A 23,767-nucleotide genomic window follows, 5' to 3' on the forward strand; every position below is an offset into this window, starting at 1 on the left:
TATTTATGACACGCTCAGTAACCCTGCATCCCCTCAGTTTCTTCTTATTGCCCATGACAGATGCTGGAACTGCTCCTCTGCTCTCACAAGTTCTCAGTGGACATTTCCTATATATAATAAATAGTTTTAGTAAAGTTATTAGGTCATTATCAGTGTTTATCACTTTTGCATCCAATCCCCAGTGCTGAGGGATGCCTTGGTCACTGGGCTTTAAGCCTGTGTCTCCTGCAACAAAGCTATGCCCGTGAGTGACCCACACTCAAGCTGCTTGATGTGCCTGGGAGAAGCTGATATTGGGGGCTGTTGTCAGATCTGTAAGGACTTTCAGCCTTGCACAAAGGAGGATCAGGAGGCCAAGCTAAAGTTCCTATTCGTGGAGGATGTATTGAGACTTCCATCTGAGCCAGACCAGTCAGACTCGGCACCAAGTGCTTCGGAGTGGGCAAAGAGTGTTCCTCCTAACATACCAGAGTCCTGGCATTGATCCCCATCCCCATACCTAGAAAAAGGCATAAGAAACAGGCTGCTGAAAGGAGGCAATCCTTAGCGCCAAAGGCTGCCAGACATGGGGATCAGAGTAGAGTTCAGTCTAAACCAAAGCAGTCCTCTACCACAGTACCGCAGAACCTGGCAACATTGACTCTGGCACCTACACTGGTACCATTGAGTCTAGAGCCAGAAGAGACTTCCATATTGGTAGCACCACACTGTACCGATACTGTCTTGGTACTGACCATGCCTTATGTATTTGCATAAGAATAATCTCTTGCTGTTGATACTGGTATCACAGTACGAGAGTCAACGTTATTAGTGCCAGCGGAGTGTTTTGGCTGGATAATTACAACACTCGGTATCATGCCAACCCCAGGTACCCAGATTGGCTCGCCCTTCAGTACCATCAAAGGGGGAAACCCACAATGCTTGCCTTGGTGCAGACCTATCTGCCCCGGCACTGCTTGCCAGTGCCATTGGAAATAGCACCCCTGTGTTCACCAGGAGTACCAACGAGTGTTTGGCCAGGAGGTTACTGGGGACCTGAACCGATCCAGTGGACCTTTTGGAATCCATGAGGGTTTCCCCCAGTTTCCAGGACATAATCCAGGTGCTCTTATTTGGTGGCCTCAGAAGGACATATGGGATCACTCCCCCAGATGGCATCTGGTCCCAACTCTGGTACCAAGCCTGTGCCAGCCTCCAAGAGTCAGCTCAATGGGATCCTGCTGATGCAGAAAAGAAGGAAGAGTATCCGCAGTCTGTGTTGGTCTCCTCTTCCTCCTCCCCTGATAAGGCAGCCTCAGGAGGAAGCATGTCACCTCCCCCAGACGACAATAAAGCTCACCAAGAACTGTTAAAGAGGGTAGTCTTGAACCTGGGCATACAGATGGAGGTATTAAGAGTTTTCCCACAGCCTGGTTGACATGTTGACTGCTGCAAGCCCTTCCAGAGTAGCCCTATCTCTCAATGAAATCATTATCAACCCAGTTAAGATTTTGTGGCAAACCTCCTGTATTCCTTTCCCACCCTTCTAAAAGGGCTGAACAAAAGTATTACGTGCCTGCCCAAGGTTGAGAGTTCCTTCACACATACCGCCACCGCCACCCCAAGTCCCTGGAAGTGTCCATTGCCAATGAGAGAGAAAGTCAGGGGCATCAAAGCGCAACCCTGAAATCAAAGGGCTCAAAGAAGTTAGACCTGTTTGGTAGGAAAGTTTATTCTTCCTAACCTTTGGTAGGAAGGTTTCAAAACAGAACTGCAAACAAGCAAGCACTATTGTGCAAGTACAATTTCAACTTGTGGAAATCCCTGTAAAAGTTCAAAGACTTGCTATCACATACTAGGCAGGAGTTCTCCTCGCTTCTGGACAAAGGGGGAAAAAATTGGTGGCAAGGGCCACTTAGAATCATAGAATATCAGGTATGGAAAGGACCTCAGGAGGTCATTTAGTTCAACCCCTTGCTCAAAGCACGACCAATCCCCAACTAAATCATCCCAGCCAGGCCTTTGTCAAGCCTGACCTTAAAAACCTCTAAGGAAGGAGATTCCACCCCCGCCCCCTCCCCAGGTAACCCATTCCAGTGATTCACCACCCTCCTAGTGAAATAGTGTTTCCTAATATCCAAACTAAATCTCCCCCATTGCAACTTGAGACCATTACTCCTTGTTCTGTCATCTTCTACCATTGAGAACAGTCTAGATCCATCCTCTTTGGAACCCCCTTTCAGATAGTTGAAAGCAGCTATCAAATCCCCCCTCGTTCTTCTCTTCTGCAGACTAAACAACCCCAGTTCCCTCAGCCTCTCCTTATAAGTCATGTGCTCCAGCCCCCTAATCATTTTTGTGGCCCTCCTACTGGGCTCTTTTCCAATTTTTCCACAATCCTTCTTGTCCAGTTTTGGGCCCCACACTACACAGATACTCCAGAGGAGGCCTACGAGCCGAATAGAGGGGAATGTCACGTCCCTTCGATCTGCTTGTAATGCCCTACTATACAGCCCAAAATACCATTAGCCTTCTCAGCAAAGGGCAATGTATTGACTCATATCAGCTTCTCATCCACTTTAACCCCTAGGTCTTTTTCTGCAAGCACTGCTGCCTAGCCATAATCTGTCCCTAGTCTGTAGACAGTGCGTTGGGATTCTTCATCCTTAGTGAGGCTCTGCATTTGTCCTTGTTGAACTTTAGATTTCTTTTGGCCCAATCTTCATTTTCTATGGTCCCTTGTATCCTATCCCTACCATTCCAGCATATCTACACTTCTCCAGTTTCAGTGTCATGCTGACCAAAGTTGTGAGAGTGATCCGACACCATTCTTCCAGGATCATTAATGAATGATATTGAACAAACTGGCCCTAAAGTCTAGACCTTGGGGCATTCTGCTTTTGTGACCGGCAGCCAACTAGACAGTGAGAACCATTGATCACTACCCATTGAGCCCGACGATCTAGCAGCTTTCTATCCTATCTTTTATAGTCCCATCCAGCCCATACTTCTTTAACTTGCAGCTAAGAATTACTGTTGGAGACCGTTATCAAGTTTTGCTAAAGTCAAGGAATACACATCCACTGCTTTCCCCTCAATGCACAGAGCCAGTTATCTCATCGTAGCAGGCAATTAGGTTAGTCAGGGGCATGATTGACCTTGGGTGAATCTAGCAGGACTATTTCCTAATCACTTCTCTTCCTTTAAGTGGTTCAGAATTGATTCCTTGAGGACCTGCTCCATGATTTTTTTCAGGGACTGAGGTGAGGCTGACTGGCCTGAAGTTCGCCAGATCCTCCTCCTTCCCTTTTTTAAAGATGGGCACTACAGTAGCCTTTTTCCAGTCATCGAGGACCTCCCCTGATCACTATGAGTTTTCAAAGATAATGGCCAATGGTTCTGCAATCACATCCGCCAACTCCTTTAGCACCTTCGGTTGCAGTGCTTCCGGCCCCATGGACTTGTGCTCATGCAGCTTTTCTAAATAGTCCCGAACCACTTCTTTCTCCACAGAGGGCTGGTCACCTCCTCCCCATACTGTGCTGCCCAGTGCAGTAGTCTGGGAGCTGACCTTGTTCATGAAGACAGAGGCAAAAAAAACTATTGAGTACATTAGCTTTTTCCGCATCCTCTGTCACTAGGTTGCCTCCCTCATTGAGAAAGGGGCCCACATTTTCCTTGACCACCTTCTTGGTGCTAACATACCTGAAGAAACCCTTATTTTTACTCTTAACATCTCTTGTTAGCTGGAAGTCCAAGTGTGATTTCGCCTTCCTGATTTCACTCCTACATGCCTGAGCAATATTTTTATACTCCTCTCTGGTCATTTGTCCAATCTTCCACTTCTTGTAAGCTTCATTTTTGTGTTTAAGATCAGCAAGTCAAGCTGGTCACCTGTCATATTTACTATTCTTTCTACACATTGGGATGGTTTGTTCCTGCACCCTCAATAAGGATTCTTTAAAATACAGCCAGCTCTCGTGGACTTCTTTCGCCCTCATATTATTATCCCAGGGGATCCTGCCCATCAGTTCCCTGAGGGAGTCAAAGTCTGCTTTTTTGAAGTCCACGGTCTGTATTCCGCTGCTCTCCTTTCTTCCGTGTGTTAGGATCCTGAGCTTGACCATCTCATAGTCCCTGGCTCCCAGGTTCCCATCCACTTTTGCTTCCCCTACTAATTCTTTCCTGTTTGTGTGCAGCAGGTCAAGAAGAGCTCTGCCCCTAGTTGGTTCGTCCAGGAAATTGTCCCCCACACTTTCCAAAAACTTCCTGGGTTGTCTGTGCACTGCTGTATTGCTCTCCCAGCAGATATTGGGTGATTGAAATCCCCCATGAGAACCAGGGCCTGTGATCTAGTAACTTCTGTTAGTTGCCAGAACAAAGCCTTGTCCACCTCATCCCCGTGGTCTGGTGGTCTATAGCAGACTCTCACCACAACATCACCCTTGTTGCTCACACTTCTAAACTTAATCCAGAGACTCAGGTTTTTCTGCATTTTTATACTGGAGCTCTGAGCAGTCATACCGCTCTTACATACAGTGCAAATCCTCCACCTTTTCTGCCCCGCCTGTCCTTCCTGAACAGTTTATACCCATCTATGACAGTACTCCAGTCATGTGAGTTATCCCACCAAGTCTCTTATTCCAATCACATCATAATTCCTTGACTGTGTCAGGACTTCCAGTTCTCTCTGCTTGTTTCTCAGGCTTCTTGCATTTGTGTATAGACACTTAAGATAACTCACTGATCATCCTATTTTCTCACTATGAGCCAGGAGTCCTCCCCTTTTGTGCTCTCCTGCTCGTGCTTCCTCCTGGTATCCCACTTTACGGCCCACTCTGACTCGGCTGCAAGGTCCATGTCTTCTGCAGTGGCCTTGTGTAGGAGTTCATGGTTGCAGTTCTCTGGGCTCCTGCAGGGAGGTCCAACAGGCTGTTCAGAACCTGCCTTTCAAAGGTGCTTTGCTCTTTTCAGAGCAGATGGATGCAAAGCTTCATGGACTACGGGAGTCGAGAGCAGCCCATAAGTCCCTTGGGTAGCACACCCCAGCTGCTTCAATGAAGCACTACAGGTCTCAACAGCCCCTTTGGTACTCTGCCTTGACTGCCTGTCAGGACCTGCAGAGCAAGAGAAATAGGGGTTATGGTAGGGCTCTACCAATATCATGGCCATGAAAAACATGTCATGGACCATGAAATAAGCCATTCCCCATGAAATTAAATCTCTCTCATGCTGCTGGGAGGCCCCAGCCAGAAGCTCCTAACTGCTAGTCCAGGTTGGTCTGGGGAGGGACAGGACTTGTTCTTTCCCTGCACAGCACTCTCAAGGGGAGATCAGACCCACCTCCAGGTAGCTCCTTCTGTTGCAGGAAGCTCTAGGACAGGGGTAGGCAAACTACAGCCCGCAGGCCAGATCTGGCCTGTGATCCAGTTTAAGCCAGCCCATGAGTCACACCACACAGGTTGGCCCCATTCCAACAGGGGTGGTGGGTTCGGGGCTGGACCACACGGCTTGGCCCCACTCCAGCACTCCAGATGGGGCGGGGGCTGCTGGCCCCGCTCTGGCCAGGGCAGTGGGTCGGGGCTACACCACATGGCTCGGCCCCATTCTGGCTGGGGCGCAGGGTTAGAGGCTGCACCACTCCAGCTCCTATGTGCTCCAATGGGAGCTTCAGAGGTAGTGCCTGCAGATGGAGCAGTGTGCAGGACCGCCTGGCCATGCCTCTGCATAGGAGCCAGAGAAGGGACATGATGCTGCTTCCAGGAGCCACTTGAGGTAAGCTCCACTCAGATCCTGCACCCCCTGAGCCTCGCCCCATGCCCCAACCCCGTGCCCCAGCCCTGATTCCCCTCCCACCCTCCAAATCCCTCAATCCCAGCCCAGAGCACCCTCCTACACCCCAAACTCCTCAACCCCAACCCCAATTTTGTGAGCATTCATGGCCTGCCATACGATTTCTATTCCCTGATGTGTCCCTCAGGCCAAAAAGTTTGCCCACCCCTGCTCTAAAGCTTCTGCCAGGGCTTGAGGCACCCGGGACTGGGGCTTCTGTCATACCTCATGGCTTCTGCCCCTGTGGCTCCTGCCAGGGCTTCCGCCCTTGCAGCTTTTGCCAGGGCTCCTGGCACCCAGGCTAGGGGCTTTTGCTCCCATGGCTCCTGCTGGGGCTCGGGGTACCTGTAGTGGCAGCATTCCTGAGGAGATTGAGGTGCAGGTCTACCCTTATGTGGGTGACTGGCTAGTCAAGGATCAGTCCAGAGCTCAAGTTGTGTCCAGCAGTCAAGTCATGCAGTTGACTTTCAGGACCGTAGGCCTTGTAATCAGTGTAGACAGGTCTACCTTTTGTCCAGTACAGAGAACAGAGTTTATTGGAGCAGTGTTGGATTCTACCCAGGCCAGAGCATTCCTCCCAGAGGTGTGATTCCAATCAATCTATTCCTGGTGGCACATGTCAAAGGTCATCCAGTCACAACAGCCCGGAACTGTATGAGGATCGTAGGCCTAATGCGCTCACATGGTCAAACACACAAGACTGCTCCTTAGACCACTCCAGACATGGCTGGCCACAGTGTACTTACCAAGCCATCTTCATTTAGAAGCTTTGGTCTCAGTTGGAGCTGTCCCTTCATATCAATGTCAGAGGAACCAGTCGTTCGTCTTGCCTGTCAGATATTCCTGCCTCACATCAAGGGCAAAAATTTGTTTGTTCCTATAAACACTTCAGCCGTGTTTTACTTAAACAGGCAAGGAGGAGCACCCTCTTCCCTCCTTTGTCAGGAAGCAGTCAATGGGAATTTTGTGTAGCCCACTCAATCAACCTCAAGGCTCTTACCTTCCGGGGATGCAGAATGAGCTGACATATCACCAAATCAGGTCTTTCTCCAGTCACCACGAGTGGTCTCTTTGCCCAGATGTAGCCAGAGATATTTTCCAGCACTGGGGGACTCCCCAAATAAACCTGTTTGCAAACAAGTACAGCAGAAAGTGTCACCAATTCTGCTTCCTTAAGGACCGCTGTTTGGGTTCCATCACAGTTGCCTTCCTGCTAACCTGGACAGTAGAGCTTTATTATGCTTTTCCCCAATCCCATTCTTCACAGAGTGTTACTAAAAATCAAGTGGGAGCGCAGCTGCATTATATTAATAGCCTCACCAATACTGGTTGTTCACTCTGCTAGACCTCTCAGTGGTGACTCTAATCTCATCCCATTACACTTGGATCTGATCTCCCAGGACCATTGTCAACTTCTCCACCTGAACTTAAGCTTCCTCCACTGAATGGCCTAGAAGCTCCATGGCTAAATTCCAGAAAATAAGCTTGCTCAGAGCAAGTTCATTAGGTTTTACTAAGCACTAGAAAGGCCTCCACCAGGGCCATCTAACTGTCAAAATTGGAAGCAATTCTTCATCTGGGCTTCCCAAATCAGAGTTTTGCCAATGCATTCATTGATTCAAAATATACTTGACTCTTTTTTACACCTGAAACGTCAAGGCTTATCAATTTCCTCTATCAAGGTCCACCTGGCAGCAATATTAGCTTTCCACTTAACCAATCTGTTTTTTCAAATTACATGACAGTCAGATTCCTCAAAGGTATAGAAAGGTTGTATCCTCATCTGAGGGAGTGTGTTCCCCAGTGACCTGAACCTGGTCTTGTCTAAACTTATAGGACCACCATTTGAGCCGATAGCGATGTGCTGTCTACTATACCTCTCTCCGACAGTGGCTTTTCCGATTTCCATCATTTCTGCCAGGAGAGTCTCTGAACTATGAGCCCTCACATCTAAGTTACCGTACACAGTCTTCTTTTTAAGATAAGGTGTATTTAAGTCCTTACCCCGGTTTCCTTCCCAAAGTAGTTTCATGATTTACTTACCTGTCTTTTACTCAAAACCTCATGCAAATAAGGAGAAGCAATGACTTCACTCATTGGATGTTAGATGGGCTCTAGCATTCTATACAGAAAGGACTACACTGTTTCAGCAATCCAGCCAATTGTTTGTGACTGTAGCAGACAGAATGAAAGGCCTTGTTTTCCCCAAGACCTGGTTGTGTCTGAGATGCACAATTCTCTGCTGCTTAGCTCCGACATATTTTTACTACAAAGGCCATCAAGATCACCAGAAATTCAACCAGTACTGACAGTTTCACCTCAGATTTCTCCAGATGCTCCACCATTACATAGTGAATTGGAAGACGAGGGTTTTCTGATGAAGACCTTGTCTCAGTTTCCCAAATATTGGTTCAGGGCTCTCTTCTATAGAGGCTGCTTTCCAGAAGTCTCTGGTGAGCCTATGACCACTTGTGGCCCAAGATCACATCCACCATCTCACTGGTGTGACACCCATGGCTGCCCCCTCCAATGCTTTATGCACCACCGTCTTGGCCTTACTGAGACCCTTGGGTGGCCCATCACCAGGAATTTTCCAGGCTTCACACAAAACCCATTGCAGAAATAGGCAGCCTTCATTGCCTGCCCTCTCTAGGAGACCTGATTCTCAGGAAGAAACCCTTGAAGAGCAGGAAGCTAGAGCCAATGAAGAGGTCTCTCTTCCAGCCAACATCTCCTGTTCATCTCTAGATGAAACAGTTATACTTCCTCCTCCGTATTTGGCAGATGATTTTAAGCGGTTGAAGGATCTGATCAAGAGAATTGCTGACTCCCTGTAGATCCCTCCCAAGAAGGTCAAAGAACTCCATTATAAGCTGCTTGACATCCTTCATACAGTCTCATCTGCCCACATAGCCTTGCCTGTCAACCAGGCCCTTCTGGACCCTGCAAAGATAGTAGCTGGCATGTGCCAGACAATTCCACCTACAGGCAAGAGAGTGGATAAGAAATATTTTGTTCCAGAAAAGGCTGAGGTTGTGAAGGCTGGGACTATAACAGCGTTTAAAAGAGAACTGGATAAATTCATGGTGGCTAAGTCCATAAATGGCTATTAGCCAGGATGGGTAAGGAATGGTGTCCCTAGCCTCTGTTTGTCAGAGGTTGGAGATGGATGGCAGGAGAGAGATCATTTGATCATTGCCTGTTAGCTTCACTCCCTCTGGGGCACCTGGCATTGGCCACTGTCGGTAGACAGATACTGGGCTAGATGGACCTTTGGTCTGACCCGGTATGGCCATTCTTATGTTATGTTCTTAAAACAACTCAGCATTTTTATTTTCTCATTCTTCTCCTGATTCTTTGGTGGTTGACGCATTTAACAAATGTGGAAGACAGCACCATGCTAAATCCATATCTGAAGACAAAGTTCCTAAGTGTCTAGACCAATTTGGTAGAAAAATCTTATTCGTCAGCCTCCTTACAATTTAGATTTGCCAATTACCAAGCATTAATGGCAAAATATAATCATATAAATTACACCAAACTGAACTCTTTTGTTGACCTCTTACTAGGCAATTATTGAGGAAGGCCAGCTGCTTGCCAGAACTTTACTACAAGGCTCCCTCGATGCTGCTGGTACTGCCTCCCGTTTAATCTCTATAATGGTAGTTATGACAAGGGCTTCCTGCTCCAGCTCCCCGGATTTCCTAAAGAGTCCAGAATATGGTGGAAGACCTCCCTTTTGATGGGCCTAAACTATTTGTGGATAGCACAGACTAATCTCTGCGCACAGTAAAGGACTCCAGGGCTACTTTGCATTCTCTTGGAATCTATATACCAGCCTACAAGAGAAGGTTCAGCAAGTCCCAGATGGCTCAGAGATCCCAGCTTGCCCCATTCCCAACCTCCTAGAAGTCATATGATTTGCATCAAAAGAGACACAACCATCCATATCTGAGCTTTCAACTTCACACCTCCAAGCAGCAATTTTGACAGACTGGTCGAAGGTCTGAATTACTATCCTCTTCCTACCAGCTGCACCAATTCACCTCCCTTCCTCCCTTTGGTGACCACCTTTATCACTTCAAGCAGCTTGGGAGTCTATCACCACAGACAAGTGGGTTTTAGAGATCATCTCCACAGGGTACGCCATCCACTTTACTATTCCACTGACCAACTCCTCTTTCCCTCTTCAGGGACCCTTCTCACAAGAGCTTGCTTTATCAAGAAATAGACTCTCTCCTTTGTTAGGGTGCTATGTAACCAGTTCCCATGCAGCACAAAGGAAAGGGATGTTATTCAAGGTACTTCCTGGTACCAAAAAAGAATGGCAATTGGAGACCCATCCTAGATTGGAGGCACCCAACACTTATGTGAAGGCAAAAAAAATCAAAATGGGGACACTTGCAGCAATAATTCCATCACTAAATCAAGAAGGTTGAGGGCTGAGAACCAATCCCCAGGATGCATATTCCATATTGCAATCCAACAATCTCACAAACAATTCCTAGGTTTTACTGTCAGCCAGGACCACATTCAGTACAGGTTGCACCCTTCCAGCTGTCATCCACCACAAGGATCTTTTTGAAGGTCATGTCAGTAGTAGCAGTACAACTGCCCAGGAAAGGTACTTTAGTGTTCTCTTACTTGAATGGTTGGCTGCCGAAGGATCACTGCCTGGAGTGAACTTCCTGGGCAATTTTCAAACCTATATATATCCTCCTCAAATTGGGCCTACAACTGAACATTTAGAAAGTCACTTTGACCCCAGTGCAAAAACTTAGAATTCATAGGAGCTCATCATAAATAATGGGAAGAGCCTACCTTCTACTGCACAGGTTTGTGGCCCTTTCCATCATAGCCAGTACAATCCAGCACAGCCCCCCAAACTCCAGTCAAGATCTGTCTTCAATTATTGGGGCACATGGCAGCTAGTGCCTTCATCATAGCCCAAGCAAGATTCCAAATGCACTGCCTACAAGGGTGGCTCAGGACTGTTTATTCACTAAACAGACACAGTTTAAATATGCTACTTTTCATACCCACCTGTGTAAAGGAAGCCCTCAGCTGGTAGAAAGACCATCACAATATTTACACAGGAGTCTCATTTGCACATCCTTCCCCAACAGTCATCATAATGAAGGATGCCTCACAATCCGATCATCATCTCAGCAGCCTATCTTCCAGAGGTTCAGAATATGACTGCAGATATACTTCTTCCAAGACCACAAGTGGAAAAAGGATTCCAGCATATTACACCACATATTCTGCATATTGCCACAACAATAAACAAGAGATATGCCCAGTTTTGCTCTAGAGGCAGGCTGGGTCACCAGTCCCTGTGAGATGCCCTTCATTTTGATTGTTCATCAGATCTACTGTACGCTTTCCCACCAACTCCTGTAATAGCCAAAGTTCTACTCAAAATAAATGAGGGCAAAGCCAGAATCATCCTAATACTTACAACCTGACCCAGACAAAATGGTTTCCTTACCTGGTACAGCTGGTCATTTGTGCGCTGATTACTCTCCAGGCCACTCCTCATCTCCTTTTCCAGGAAGACAGGAAGATCCTTCACAGCAGCCTCAGAGTGCTTTGTCTCAAAGAGTGGTTGGTCAATAGTTCATGGGATTAGAGACACCCTGCTCAGAGGAGGTAAAAAGAGTACTATTACACAGCAGAAAACAGTCTACTCACTACACATACTCTCAAAAATGGACAAGATTTGTCTGTCGCAGTGACCTCAAATATATTCCACCAAGGACCTCATTGCTGCCAGATATACTGGACTGTATCCTAATACTAAAAACTTTGGGGCTATCGCTGAGCTCCATTAAAGATAACTTCCTTTTTAAAAGTTTCAGAGTTTTTCAGAATTAAAGACAGTGTATGACATTTGACCTGTACAGCCTCCAGAGGAAGATGAAAAGAGATGAGCTCACAGGAACAGTGTAGCCAGTAATTCACTGCAAAAGGCTTACTGTATCCCTTTGGAAGGAGACAAAAGGCAAAGAAATGCTCACATTGATCTATATTTATCAGAAAGAGAACATGGAAGGAACTGGAAAAATTACATGAGGATGTAGTGAAGCGAGACTCGCTGGTGCAGCGCCTCCTGCTGGTTGTCCTGTGAACTAGCTCGATTCCAGCCCAGAGCACCCTCTGCAGGCTGATGTCTCACTTGCCTCAGGCCCTCATGTCCCTCCTGGAACCTGGTGCCCCTTACCCGGGGCTCTGCCCTCTGCAGTACTCCCACTCTGGGTTTCCCCTCCCAGGGGATCCCCTCAACCTTCTCACCCACCTTGCTTCAGTGGCTACTGCCAGTCATCATCTAGCCCCCACTCACTGGGGCAAACTGCAGTCTGTCATGGCCACTCATCATTGGCAAGGAGGTTGGATTAACTGCCTCTGCCTATCTCTGGGCTGCTGCCTCTGCAACCCAATACCTGTTTTGGCCCTTTCAGCAAGGCCCGCAGCCTGGGGATTTACCAGGCTGGAGCTCCCCAGCTCCTCCTCCCTTTCCCCAGCCCTGCTCCGTTCCCTGTTCCCAGAGTTCATAGGCAGCCCTGTCCTCCTTCCTCCAAGGTTGGAAAGAGAGTGACTCAGCTCTTGGCTCATAGCCCCTTTTTTTTAGGGCCAACTGTGGCCTGATTGGGGCATGGCCACAGCTGTGGCTGCTTCTCCAATCAGCCTAGCCTGGCTGCTTTTAACCCCTGTTCCCAGGAGTGGGCAGCCGTCCCACTACAGGGGAGTTAAGTGCCTTCATATTTAAGTTAAATGCAAAATTTTAATATGTGTATTTTAGGTTTTCTTCAGCTCCTTCTGCTTTCAAGCTCTAGAAGATGGTCACAGAGCCTAACCTTGAAACTTGTATCTACGTTACACAGGTTTGAAAATCATTATAACCCTAACATTTTACAGTTCTTGTTTTGTACTAGTTTATTTCCTGAAAAATACACCTAATGAGTACGGTAATGACACTTCTTTGATTTGTTCTGTTAGTAGGTACTGGCATATGCTGTGCAAATGCCAATTTTATGGCGATGGAAGCCAATAGGTCTGTGCTCTGTAATGGCAGAACCTTTCACCTTATCACACAGGCATTTTACCATGATTATTTAATATTTGTTTGAAAAACACACCTTATATGTTAAAGCATACTAGGTCTGTTGGAGGGAATTCCAAACTAACATTCTTCTGCATGTAAACTGTTCGGAGCAGAGTAAATAGTAAGAATCTTTACCTACCCATGAAAAACACCAAGTAAAATACCAATATTATCACTGTGACCCCCCGGGGTGCCACCTGGAACTAGGGTACCACTGAGCCTCCTGACCCATCAGCCTGGGCTCCCTCTCACACTGCTGCTGTGACAAGCTGCAAAGTCCTCCAGCCTGCACTTTCACCAAAGTATATACAAATAAGGGACACACCTACCTGCACTTACAGGGAGGCTCTCTGACCAGCCTCTGCATAGGAAAGCTACAGTTAAGGCAACTCCCAGCTCCCCAGGCACGCACCCACTTAGGAGTATAAACCCAAAATTATACCACCTTGCACTGCACAGGGAACTGTATAGCGGAAGCTCATAAAAATCACCCCCCCCAATGTTTATGCAACAGCCTCTGCCCCTAAGTTATGATTCCCACACAGTTCACTCCAACTCAATGGTTTAGATCAGTGGTCTCCAAAGTGGTGTGCAAAAGGATCCTTGAGGGAGGAGCGTTTTTTATTTTTTTTTGCTTCATCAGTTCGGGTGGGAGTCCAAGCGGACTCCGGACTCTGCTTATGGAGTCAGCTCTGGCCGTAGCACCGGCACGCCGACCCAAACCAGCGCCAGGCACCGCGTCTTCCATACGAAGTGAGGCCCCATCCACCAGTCAATGCCACTCGCCCACCAAGAAGCAAGGCAAGATCCAGCGGCGCCGGGACAAGGACAGGGGTGAGGCCGGACCCAAGTTGGGCAGCCCACGATCCCCCTCGGGACCCAGACCTCCGACTCACATGGAGCGGAGTAGTCCAGCCCCATCAGCACGTGCCTCCCCGACGATGCGGATTCCGTTGACGCCGGAGGCAGCTCAGGCACCACGCGACATCCTCGTCATGCCGGTACCAAGCGGACCACCCGAGTTGGGGCCGCAGTCCCGAGGAAAGCCACCACTGGGCACCCACGAGCCGTCACCGGCCAGGTCACAGGTTGAGGTTCCTGCTCAATCTGTGGGGGCTTCCTGTAGCCCACTCCAGGGGTCGCAGCAGGGCTTCCCCACTAGGAGTACTGCTAAGGGAAAAAATTCCGGCACCAGTGCACGTGGCGAGCACGCACACCTACTGTGGAATACACCTCAGCAACACATCTCGAAGAACGTCAGTTATGGAACAGGTAACTGTCCTTTTATTCCTATCCTTTGTTTCCTATCTTTTAGCCAGTTATCAATCCATAAGAGCACCTTCCCTCTTATCCCATGACTGCTTACTTTGCTTAAGAACCTTTGGTGAGGGAACTTGTCAAAGGCTTTCAGAAAATTTAAGTATCCTATATCCACTGGATCCCCCTTGTCCACATGCTTGTTGACTCCCTCAAAGAATTCTAGTAGATTGGTGAGGCATGATTTCCCTTTACAAAAACCACATTGACTCTTCCCTAACAAATTACATTCATCTATGTGTTGGACAATTCTGTTCTTTGCCATAGTTTCAACCAGTTTGCCCGGTATTGAAGTCAGGCTTATCGCCCTGTAATTGCCAGGTCTCCTCTGGAGCCCTTTTTAAAAATTAGCATCACATTAGCTATACTCCAGTCATTTGGAACAGAAGTTGATTTAAATGATAGGTTACAGATGACAGTTAGTAGTCCTGTAATTTCATATCTGAGTTCTTTCAGAACTCTTGGGTGAATACCATCTGGTCCTGGTGACTTGTTACTGTTTAGTTTATCAATTTATTCCAAAACTTCCTCTAATGACACCTCAGTCTGGGACAGTTCCTCAGATTTGTCTCAGAATGGCTCAGGTTTGGGAATCTCCCTCATATCCTCAACCGTGAAGACCGATGCAAAGAATTCATTTAGTTTCTCCGCAATGGCCTTATTCTTGAGTGCTCCTTTAGTATCTCAATCGTCCAGTGACACCACTGGTTGTTTAGCAGGCTTCCTGCTTCTGATGTACTTAAAAAAAAAATTGCTATTACTTTTTGAGTCTTTGGCTAGCTGTTCTTCAGATTCTTTTTTGGCCTTCCTAATTATGTTTTTACACTTCACAGGCCAGAGTTTATGCTCCTTTTTATTTTCCTTATTAGGATTTAACTTCCACTTTAAAGGATGCCTCTTTGCCTCTCACTGCTTCTTTTACTTTGTTGTTTAGCCATGGTAGCTCTTTTTTGGTTCTCTTACTATGTTTTTTAATTTGGGGGATACATTTAAGTTGAGCCTCTGTTATGGCATCTTTTAAAAGTTTCTATGCAGCTTGAAGGGATTTTACTTTTCATGCTGTACCTTTTAATTTCTGTTTAACTAACCACCTCATTTTTATGTAGTTCCTCTTTCTGAAATTAAATGCTACAGTGTTGGACCACTGTGGTATTTTCCCTCCCATGGGGATGTTACATTTAATTATATTGTGGTCACTATTACCAAGCAGTCTAGCTATATTAATCTCTTAGACCATATCCTGTGCTCCACTTAGGACTAAACCAAGAATTGCCTCTCCTCTTATGGGTTCCAGGACTAGCTGCTCCAAGAAGCAGTCATTCAAGGTGTCAAGAAACTTTATCTCTGCATCCCATCCTGAGGTGATAAGCACCCAGTCAATATGGGGGTAGTTGAAATCCCCCATTATTACTGAGTTTTTTATTTTTATAGCCTCTCTAATCTCCCTGAGCATTTCACAGTCACTATCACCATCCTGGTCAGGTGGTCGGTAATATATTCCTACTGCTATATTCTTATTATTCAAGCGTGGAATTACTATCTATAGAGATTCTATGGTACAGTTTGGTTCATTTATGATTTTTACTCCGTATGATTCTACACCTTCTGTCACATATCATGCCACTCCTCCACCAGCACAACCTGTTCTGTCCTTCTGATATATTTTGTACCCTGGTATTACTGTGTCCCATTAATAATCCTCATTCCACCAAGTTTCTGTGATGCCTATTATTTCAATATCCTCGTTAATACGAGGCACTCTAGTTCACCAATCTTATTATTTAGACTTCTAACATTTGTATATAAGTATTTTAAGAACTTGTCATTTTTAAGCTGCCTGCCATTACATGATGTAATTGAATGGGACTTTTTTTCATTTGACTGTTTCTCATCAGATCTTACCTGTATTTTATCATCTTCCATCCTCTCCTCCTTATTATGACATAAGGAATCTCCTTTATAGATTCTCCCCTAAGGGATGTCCGAACCACATGCTCCTCCGCACCTGTCGGCTTTCCCCCAGCCCTTAGTTTAAAAACTGTTCTACTACCTTTTTAATTTTAAATGCCAGCAATCTGGTTCCATTTTGGTTTAGGTGGAAGCCGTCCTTCCTGTATAGGCTCCCCAGTTCCTAATAAATCTAAATTCCTCTTCCCTACACCATAGTCTCATTCACGCACTGAGACCCTGCAGTTCTGCCTAACTGGCCCTGTGCGTGTAACTGGAAGCATTTCAGAGAATGCTACCATGGAGGTCCTGGACTTCAATCTCTGATCTATCAGCTTAAATTTGGCCTCCAGGACCTCTCTCCTATCCTTCCCTATGTCACTGGTAACTACATGTACCACGACCACCAGCTTGTCCCCAGCACTACACATAAGCCTATCTAGATGTCTTGAGAGACCCACAACCTTCGCAAGAAGGCAAGTCACCATGCGGTTCTCCCAGTCATCACAAATCCAGCTATCTATGTTTCTAATGATCGAATTACTTATTACTAATACCCGTCTCTTCCTAATAACTGGATTTCCCTCTCCTGGAGAGGTATCCTCAGTGTGAGAGGATACCACAACATCATCTGGAAGGAGGGTCCCAACCAGGGCCGGCTCTGGCTTTTTTGCCACCTCAAGCAAAAAAAAACAAAAAAACCTGCAGGGCAGCTGGAGCAGCGAAGCAAAAAACAAAAAACACCTGCGGGGTGGCAGAAGCCAGTGTGCAAACTTTTGGCTAGCAGGACTCCCTGCGCTGCAGACGTGCTCCGGGCAGTGCAGTGCGCGCTCCAGCTAGCAGGGGGGAGGGGGAGGGAGCAGGGGGGAGAGAGAGAAGGGGGGTGGCCAGGGCTTCCTTCAGCCGGGGTGCTCGCCACTTGGCCCCTCCCGCCACACCACCTGCCGGAAGGGCTCCGCGCCGCTCCAGTCAGTGGGGAGGGAAAGACGTGGGCTGCTGGGCTTGCTGCAGATCTGGCACCAGCTGGGGCTGATGGAGCACGTAGCCGGCTCCCAATAGGGGTGCTCCCCTCCTCTGCACCGCCGCCCGGTACAGGGCAGCCAGAGCGGTGAACAAAAGGGAAAAAAGGAGATTGGGCAGAATGCCGCCCCTTAGAATCTGCTGCCCCAAGCACGAGCTTGCTTGGCTGGTGCTTGGAGCCAGCCCTGGTCTCAACTATGGGATCATTTCCCTCTGCTCCAGTTGGATGTTCTCTTTCCCTGAGGCTTTCATCCTCCTCAACAGCAGAGAGGCTGTCAGACAGGGGATGGGACCGTTCTACTGTGTCCCGGAAAGCCTCATCTATATCGCCCTTAGTTCTCTGTCTCCCTTAGCTCTTCCAGCTCAGCCACCATAGGGCAGGTAATCATACATGCTGCACTGGGTGCAATAAACTGGGTGGCCCCAACTCTGTTGCTGGACTTCTGCCTGCTTTCTCTTTTTACTCCTGCAGCTGGTTCCTTTGTTGAGGTTTGTTTTTATCTGTGGTGTTTTTGGCTTTAAATTTAAAGATGTTTATGGAATGGTAAGTGTTTGAAGCCACCCTCACACTCTCCCTGTAAACTCCCTCGCAGAACTCCCCTGTTAGCCGCTCCTGTTTGCTGGCTCCTCCAGTTACTTAGGAGTGGGCTTGGTAAAGCCGCGGTCTTCCTGAATAGCCCTGCCCCTGGTTAAGGGTTGATGGGTGCTAAAGAGCTTAGGGATCAAAGCCTCATTAAGAAGCTCTCAGCTTTGCCTAGCAGGCCACTAGGTTCTGCACCCACATTGTCAGCACACAGTCCCCTAAACAAACAGACCACATGGTATATTTCAGTCCAGCACCAAGCACGCTTGCAGGCGATCTGCTTATTTTGTCTGTTTCCTACTAGCTATACATAACAAGAGCTTCATAGCACCCCACCCAGACTCTCTATCTGGCAAGTTTAGCTCTTAAAGGCACAGTTCCCAATACCGCATACTCCCTTCCAACCCAAAACTTAATAATACAACACTTTAAAAACCAACATAATATAACACACAGTTAAAAATATGTATAGCCAACCTAACAACTAAACTTACTAAAAATGTTTAGTTAGTCTTTGAGATTCCCTGCACTGTCGGTTGAACCAATGGGGCTCCGCTGATTTTCGCCAGCAGAACTACTGTCAGGAAGTGGCAAGTTCCCATGAGGTTGTTCAATATCCTGGGACTCTGTTGTCTCAGCCTGCTGTCGTTGCCTGTCTGAGACCCTCATGAGCAAAATGGCAGATTCAGTGTCCCTTAGCTCTCTCCCTTCTGGGATTTGGAGAAGATATAATCTATTCCTCCCTAGTATGTGTTTGCGGCTCAAGCTCTTGTGGTGCCACAGCTATTTGCAACCATTGTTTCCCATCGTAGAGATGCACAGCATCCTTTGCAGCTCTCAGGGCCCCAAACTGTATCAATTTTTTTGTTTTCCCTTATCTGTCTCTTTATATGTTTGCAAGTCCCCAGCGACTGATGTCCATTTCTAACAGTGCAGGCATTCTTATTTTCAGATTTCTGTTGAACAAAATTTCAGCAAGTGACAACCCAGGCTTCGTTAGTGCTGTTCTGTAATCTAATAGTGCTGGGTATGGATTAGTGTCTGACTCTGCAGCCTTTGTCGGTAGTTGCTTTATTATTCTTAGACCATTTTTCACCTGTTACATTTCTAAACCCAAAATTTGCTAAACTATAGTCCATTGTCAGATATTAGTGTCAGATATACCATGTCTAGCAAAAATAGATTTCATATGCACAATCATCTGTTTATCCATAGTATTTCTAGTAAGGCTATCTCAGGGAAGTGAGAATAATAGTCTAGGACAAGTACATATTTTTTTCTAGCCAGTGTAAACAAATATATACTTACTTTGCTCCAGGGAAGCCATTTTTCCTGTACCACCAATGTGGGTTCTTCATATGATTTGGCTTATATTTTTGGCATGTACAGCAAGCCTTAACAGCTTCCTCAATGTTGCTGTTCATTTGAGGCCAGAAAAAAAAAACTCTGACCCTCCCCTTATGTTTTTCAATCCTAAATGACCTTCCATGATCCCTTTTAACATATTTTCTGTAACAGTTTAAGAATCACTATCCTGGTGTCTATGATGACATGTACCAACCTTACACTGGGGAGACAAGAGTTAAGACGTTGCTCTGGACACAGGAAGCCACACCCCTTTGCTCCTGCTGGTCATTCTCTCAGTGGAGGTTGGATTCAAAAGGGAGAAACTCTGCTCAGTCTGGGCTGACCAAGCAGGAAAACAGTTGGTCCTATAGCCTCTTGCAGAGGAGCTTCCCAGGCTCCGAAAGGCCAAGACAAGGCCTTACGGTCAAGCCGCAGCAGACCCTTCAGCTGCAGGGGCTGAAAATGCTGAACTGCCACAGACAGGAGGAGACTCTCCAGAGAGTGGCCCGAAAAAACTCCAAGGGGGACCTCAAGAAAGACCAGTGGCACCCAGCAAAGGATCCAAAACTGGGTTAGGAAATGACCCAGAGAGTAGGTGTAGAGGCATCCATCTCGCAGGCAACAATTTTAATTATTGTTTCTTTGGGTCCTGGGTTGGAACTCAGTGGAGCAAGGAGGATCCATGCTTCCCAGTCACCAACTCTCGGCACTGGACGACACAGCCACTGGATCCCACAGTTAGGCAAGGCTGCCATTGATTTTCACCAGTGGGCACCACAGCTGCTGAATCTCATCTCTAGGCAGAGCAGCCACTGACTCTCACCTCTGGCTGGTAACAGTTTGGATTATTGCCACTAGGCGGTAGTGCTGACCTCAGACTCAAAACACTCTTCTAACAGTATCTTTAAACAAAATCCCACCTAGTCATGAGAACGCCCCTTTAAGTTTATAATAAGGGGTGGGAATATGTTTTCCTGGCCATCTTGGCTAACAGCCTTAGGCCTGGGCTACACTAGCTGGGTGGTTCGAACTAAGATACGCGCACAGCGTAGCTGAAGTCAAAGTATCTTAGTTCAACTTATCTGGCGAGTCGACTGCCACGGTTCCCCTGTCGACTCCGCTTACTCCTCCTGCCGAGGTGAAGTATGGACCTCAATTAGCGGATCGATTTATCACATCCAGACGAGACACAATAAATCAATCCTCGATACATCGAACAACACCTGGCGATATGGCGGGTAGTATAGACGTACCCTTAATTACCCCCTGCACGGTCTCATTCTGAGCAGTAGCTGTGACAGTTACACTCCATGTGTTGTCTGAGACCAGACAGGGTTTTTTTAATCAGAGTGACATTGGTATTTAGCTCTGAATTTTGCTCCACTACTCTTTTGGCAAATGGCCTAGAGAGTGTGTCTACACCACCAAATCTGTTCTAGACTTGTATGCATTTTTTCTAATCATATATTTGTAGCTGAAAAATAATCTCTTTATTCTTAAAATGGTGTTTTCCAGGCCCTGTTAGCAATCTCAGTAAGTGGTTTGTGTTCAGTTTCAGATAACACAGGCTCCTCATAAATAGACATAACTTTTTACATCCGTGGACTAAGGCTAAAGCCACCTCCTCTATTTTAGCATATTGCCACTCAGTTTTTGTTAGCCATGACACATAAGTCACTGGTCTCCAGTTTTGACTATAAGTCTTTATCAGAGGACCATACCGATACCCTCCTGGGGAAGCATCTCTGGACATCGTAGTTTTGTGCTTACTGTCATAGTACCTCAGAAGTGGGGGCTCTTTAATTAAATCCTTTAGTTTTGTAAACTCTTTATTAAGATTCACCCATGTCCATTGGACATCTTTGCACAGTAGCACTCTCAGATTGCTGGTTTGGGCAGCTAAATTAGGCATGAATTTCCCTATATAGTTCACCATTCCAATAAATCTTTGGACCCCTCCCTTAGAATTATAGAATATCAGGGTTGGAAGGAACCTCAGGAGGTATCTAGTCCAACCTCCTGCTCAGAGCAGGACCAATCCCCAGACAGATTTTTGCCCCAGATCCCTAAATGGCCCCCTCAAGGATTGAATTCACAACGCTGGGTTTAATAGGCCAATGCTCAGACTACTGAGCTGTCCCTGCTCCTGTTGGGGCAGGCATGCTGGTGATTGCCTCATCCTTACTGTGATGTACCTATACACTTTGCAATATTAACTTCTCCCTCAGGTATGTTATTTCCATTACATGGAATTTATATTTCTGTTTGTCTAGATTTAGCCCAGCAGCTGTGATTCTTTTCAAATCTCCTCAGAGCCTCTGGTCATGTTCTTCTACATTTTTTCCCAAGATCAAACTATCATCTATATAAATCTTAGTACCCTATATACAATCAACTTGTTTTATTTTCTGGTGAAACACCTTGGGTACTGAACACAACCCAAATGGCAATCTGTAGAAACAGTGTCTCTCCCAAAGGAGTGTTGAATGTACACAAACATGTACTTTGTTTTTCTAAGGCCACCTGACAGAACCTAACCGATGTAACAACTGTAGAAAGATATTTGACATCAGCCATTTCTCAAAAAATTTCTGTCTTATGGATAATAGAAAATTTTCTACAACGACCAACAAGTGTACCCACTCAATTGATTCTTCTACTTGCTCTATGCCTCCCAGACCAATGAGTCTATCTAGCTCTTCTTTTAGCCTCTGCCTTAGCGCAAAGGGAACTTGCCTAGGCTCTAGGGTTGCCAGGTGTCCGGTTTTTGACACCCAATTGAAAAGGGACCCTGGCGGCTCCGGTCAGCGGGGCTAAGGCAGGCACCCTGCCTGCCCTGGCTCTGTGCAGCTCCTCTGAAGTGGCTGGGATGTCTGATCCTAGGCACAGTAGGCGCAACCAAGGAAGCACCCCCGCCCCCAGCACCAGCTTTGCAGCTTCCATTGGCTAGAAGCTGCTGACCAGGAGCTGCCTGAGGTAAGCATCCCTGGCCAGAGCCCGCATCCCAACCTCCTGCCCCAGGTTGGAACCCCCTCCCACACCCTGTCTCCCAGACCCCGCACCTCTACCTGCACCCCAACCCCCTGCCCCAGATTGGAACCACCCCCCACACCCTTACTCCCTCCCAGAGCCCTCACCCCCTCCCACACCCCAATCCCCTGCCCCAGCCCAGTGAAAGTGAATGAGGGTCGGGGAGAGTGAGTGATGGAGGGAGAGGGGCTGGAGGGAGTAGGGCGGGATCTCAGAGAAGGGGTGGGGTAGGTGGGGGGCAAGGGTTTCCAGTTTTCTGCCTTAAAAAGTTGGCAGCCCTACTAGGCTGTCAGGGGTTGTCTGGATGTCTCGGGCTGCCAGTATTGCTTAATAGCCATGCGCTGGGGTGTAATGCCTGCTGGCAAGAGTTCAAAGGACCACTTCACCTAGCAGCAAGAGTGGCTGTGCCTACCCTACTGTGCCGGGTTCCAACGCAGGCCTTTCGAACCAGGGTACCCTAACAAAGGGTTCAGGCCCCAATACCCTCAAATGCGTTTCCTGAGATGCTTCCTACCCTTGTCCCAGTCACTCCAGCATCATCTCCGGGGTTAGACATGGGAGTCTCTCATGTCCTTTTTGTGTCAACTCCAGAAACTCCTCTGCTGGCCAACAGCAAGCCATCCCTCTTGGCTCTCGCAGTCAGTGACTTCTCATGGTGCAGCTAGAAGGCTTGACCGTAGTGGCTTAGAGTCCTGGCAGCTTCCTGGCAGAAGGCTGCTGCACACAACTGCCCTCCTCTTCAGTCAGCCCAGACTCAGCTGAACTGCTCCATTTTGAATGCTGCCTCTACTGGGAGCATGTCCAGCAGGAGTGAGGGGGTGTGACCTCTTGAGCCAAGAACTGTTCTTTAATCCTTGCTTTGCCAGTGCAGGGTTGTTATACGCAGTCACATAGGCACATGAACTGTAGGGTGGTTGGCCTCCTTCAGATCTGTTTTGTACTCCAAGAAATTCCCTACCCCCTGTTAAGACATCTTCAAATCGTCTTCAATTGTTTTAGTACCTGGCTCCTCCAAAAAGTGCATCCTCTTAATGAGACCAAGGACTTGAAATGCTTTTAACCCAATAGTAGGTGTTCTTCTCCCTGGTACTATTATCAATTGTATCTTTTCCAATTTCCTATTTATGAATAGATTTAGTTCCTATCAGTGTCCAGCTTAATAAACGTCCCATTTGCCTTCAGGTTGATAGTCCAATCATCCTCATTTGCAACATTGTCCATTGTCCCATGAAGAACTTGTCTGAACTAGTGGTGCTGTTGCCATCCTCTTTGACCAAGTTGACACACATTGCTGGTACGTGCAAATGCTTGAAAAGTGAAGTGATCCATTGCATTTCTTGTATCTTTTCCCATATGCCAGGCATCACCTTGTCTTGTGCTGTTTGCTGTGTGCAGCCCCATGTGCTCTTTTGGATGGACTTTGAGTTTGAGCTCTGCATACCTTTCTGCCACAGATCTCTTTTCTCATAGTGGTTTGGATTTTCTATCATTTCCACAGTGTCAAAGCACTCCATAAGTTTCATTCCGGACTGGGTGAGTTCCTTTTTTTGTCAAATTCTAATTGCTTTGTCAAGAGTTAATCATGGGTTAACTCCAGTAATCTCTCT

This window comes from Chelonoidis abingdonii, chromosome 19 (genome assembly GCF_003597395.2).
Source record: "Chelonoidis abingdonii isolate Lonesome George chromosome 19, CheloAbing_2.0, whole genome shotgun sequence".
Lineage (NCBI taxonomy): Eukaryota > Metazoa > Chordata > Testudines > Testudinidae > Chelonoidis > Chelonoidis abingdonii.